The sequence below is a fragment of the Schistocerca americana genome, chromosome 1, assembly GCF_021461395.2.
Source record: "Schistocerca americana isolate TAMUIC-IGC-003095 chromosome 1, iqSchAmer2.1, whole genome shotgun sequence".
Lineage (NCBI taxonomy): Eukaryota > Metazoa > Arthropoda > Insecta > Orthoptera > Acrididae > Schistocerca > Schistocerca americana.
The window spans coordinates 238553733-238557850 of NC_060119.1; positions in this window are offsets into that span (position 1 = coordinate 238553733).

Here is a 4118-nt window from a genome sequence, read left to right on the forward strand (position 1 = left end):
TCCCACTCACCCTGTAATTCCCAGCGTATGGAGCTCCCTCAGTGTTGTTTTGGTGCAGTCAGGGTTCGCGAGAGCGACATTCAGTTCTGCACTGACTTTTGCAGCTTTTGTCTTTTATTTTTCGTCACAATCCCTTCAGTGACCATCTGCCACGATCACTCAACGTACACTTCCTTCTGTGTTGTGACTTAGCGGATGTTATTGTTCCGCTTTCCCTGTGTGCGATGTAAATCTTCGATACCTCTTGAAACACCAATCACTTCGGCTAACTTGGTTACAGAAGCACCCACCATAAAAGCGCGAACAATTTGCCCACTCTCACATGCACTGAGCTGCAACATAATGCACTCACAATTGCACAGAACACTGTTATGATCACTTGCAACGTGTTGAGGAGATTGCACAGGTACCGTTGGTCGTCAAACAACGCAACCTGCCGGCTTGTCTAGCATCTGTTTTTATATTCAAGCTTGCATTTATCGCGGTGTTTCCATATTTTTGGCCACTCCATTAAGTTTCCAATAATGAAAGGTATAAACACAGAGACGCACAAAAAAAAAAAATTCCTAGTGCTAATTTGCAGGTGGAGATGAACTTGAAATTCGTTTTAGGTTAATTAATAATTTCAGTAAAGTAGGAAACACGTTCTTTGCTCCGGTGATATAGATTTGTTGGGGAAGAGAAATCATTCTAACACCGTGTATGATAAACTTACCAAACAGAATTATCCTTTCTTCCCCACTAAGTTAGGTAAATGGAACACAGGGTGAAATACACAGATTTCTACCATTATAGAAGAGCTGCAGTGGACTAAGACCCTACGAGCATGTGATAAAGTGCCTTTTTGCTGGGTACCGCTCCACGCTAAATGCACCACAATGGTAGGAAGGACTGGCACTCAGTGATACGACAGGCAATGGAGAGAAACATCGTCTGCTGCAGCTGCACATGTGTGAAAACATTAGTTTGTGCAGAGCTTAACAGATTGTAGGGCGTCATAGTCAAAACGACAGGAAGTGTACGTGAAGAGAAGAACACCAGCAAAAGACTCATACACCTATGACATTTTCCGCATGTAATGTTTTTTCACCTACCCTTGTTATGGTAACTGACAGGCGAATTACGAGGGTGAGTCAAATGAAAACCTTAAATATTTTTTAAATATTATTTATTGTGCAGAAGTGGTACAAAGCTGTATCACTTTTCAACATAATCTCCCCCACGTTCAATGCAAGTCCTCCAGCGCTTACAAAGTGCATAAATTCCTTTAGAAAAAAATTCTTTTGGTAATCCGCGCAACCACCCTCTGCAAGATCCGGGCAGTCGCAAAGGGTGGGCTTACTGGTAGTTGGGAGCTCCAACGTCAGGCGCGTAATGGGGCCCCTTAGGGAAATGGCAGCAAGAGAGGGGAAGAAAACCAATGTGCACTCCGTGTGCATACCGGGGGGAGTCATTCCAGATGTGGAAAGGGTCCTTCCGGATGCCATGAAGGGTACAGGATGCACCCATCTGCAGGTGGTCGCTCATGTCGGCACCAATGATGTGTGTCGCTATGGATCGGAGGAAATCCTCTCTGGCTTCCGGCGGCTATCTGATTTGGTGAAGACTGCCAGTCTCGCTAGCGGGATGAAAGCAGAGCTCACCATCTGCAGCATCGTCGACAGGACTGACTGCGGACCTTTGGTACAGAGCCGAGTGGAGGGTCTGAATCAGAGGCTGAGACGGTTCTGCGACCGTGTGGGCTGCAGATTCCTCGACTTGCGCCATAGGGTGGTGGGGTTTCGGGTTCCGCTGGATAGGTCAGGAGTCCACTACACGCAACAAGCGGCTACACGGGTAGCAGGGGTTGTGTGGCGTGGGCTGGGCGGTTTTTTAGGTTAGATGGCCGTGGGCAAGTACAGAAAGGGCAACAGCCTCAACGGGTGCGGGGCAAAGTCAGGACATGCGGGGACCAAGCAGCAATCGGTATTGTAATTGTTAACTGTCGAAGCTGCGTTGGTAAAGTACCGGAACTTCAAGCGCTGATAGAAAGCACCGAAGCTGAAATCGTTATAGGTACAGAAAGCTGGCTTAAGCCAGAGATAAATTCTGCCGAAATTTTTACAAAGGTACAGACGGTGTTTAGAAAGGATAGATTGCATGCAACCGGTGGTGGAGTGTTCGTCGCTGTTAGTAGTAGTTTATCCTGTAGTGAAGTAGAAGTGGATAGTTCCTGTGAATTATTATGGGTGGAGGTTACACTAAACAACCGAACTAGGTTAATAATTGGCTCCTTTTACCGACCTCCCGACTCAGCAGCATTAGTGGCAGAACAACTGAGAGAAAATTTGGAATACATTTCACATAAATTTTCTCAGCATGTTATAGTCTTAGGTGGAGATTTCAATTTACCAGATATAGACTGGGACACTCAGATGTTTAGGACGGGTGGTAGGGACAGAGCATCGAGTGACATTATACTGAGTGCACTATCCGAAAATTACCTCGAGCAATTAAACAGAGAACCGACTCGTGGAGATAACATCTTGGACCTACTGATAACAAACAGACCCGAACTTTTCGACTCTGTATGTACAGAACAGGGAATCAGTGATCATAAGGCCGTTGCAGCATCCCTGAATATGGAAGTTAATAGGAATATAAAAAAAGGGAGGAAGGTTTATCTGTTTAGCAAGAGTAATAGCAGGCAGATTTCAGACTACCTAACAGATCAAAACGAAAATTTCTGTTCCGACACTGACAATGTTGAGTGTTTATGGAAAAAGTTCAAGGCAATCGTAAAATGCGTTTTAGACAGGTACGTGCCGAGTAAAACTGTGAGGGACGGGAAAAACCCACCGTGGTACAACAACAAAGTTAGGAAACTACTGCGAAAGAAAAGAGAGCTCCACTCCAAGTTTAAACGCAGCCAAAACCTCTCAGACAAACAGAAGCATTAGAAAATTGTAGCGAAATCCAGGAAGATCTGCAGCGGATAGGCACTTGGTGCAGGGAGTGGCAACTGACCCTTAACATAGACAAATGTAATGTATTGCGAATACATAGAAAGAAGGATCCTTTATTGTATGATTATATGATAGCGGAACAAACACTGGTAGCAGTTACTTCTGTAAAATATCTGGGAGTATGCGTACGGAACGACTTGAAGTGGAATGATCATATAAAATTAATTGTTGGTAAGGCGGGTACCAGGTTGAGATTCATTGCGAGAGTGCTTAGAAAATGTAGTCCATCAACAAAGGAGGTGGCTTACAAAACACTCGTTCGACCTATACTTGAGTATTGCTCATCAGTGTGGGATCCGTACCAGGTCGGGTTGACGGAGGAGATAGAGAAGATCCAAAGAAGGGCGGCGCGTTTCGTCACCGGGTTATTTGGTAACCGTGATAGCGTTACGGAGATGTTTAATAAACTCAAGTGGCAGACTCTGCAAGAGAGGCGCTCTGCATCGCGGTGTAGCTTGCTCGCCAGGTTTCGAGAGGGTGCGTTTCTGGATGAGGTATCGAATATATTGCTTCCCCCTACTTATACCTCCCGAGGAGATCACGAATGTAAAATTAGAGAGATTAGAGCGCGCACGGAGGCTTTCAGACAGTCGTTCTTCCCGCGAACCATACGCGACTGGAACAGGAAAGGGAGGTAATGACAGTGGCACGTAAAGTGCCCTCCGCCACACACCGTTGGGTGGCTTGCGGAGTATCAATGTAGATGTAGATGTAGATGAACCACTCATGCACCGCGTGGCGTCCCTCGTCATCAGAACGGAACTGATTTCCTCCCATTGCGTCTCTGAATGGTCCAGACATATGGAAATCACTTGGGGGAAGGTCTGGTGAGTATGGTGGTTGAGGAAGACACTCAAAACGCGGGTCTGTGATTCTTGCAACTGTTGTATTGGCAGTGTGGGGCCTTGAATTGTCATGTTGCAAAAGGACACCTGCTGATTTGATTGCAGGCCGCAGACGATTTTTAGGAGATCTGTGTATGATGCACGGGTGACAGTGGTCCCTCTAGGCATGTAATGCTCCAAAATGACGCCTTTTTCGTTCCAAAAGAGAGTCAGCATAACCTTCCCTGCTGATGGCTCTGTTCAAAACTTCTTTGGCTTTGGTGATGAG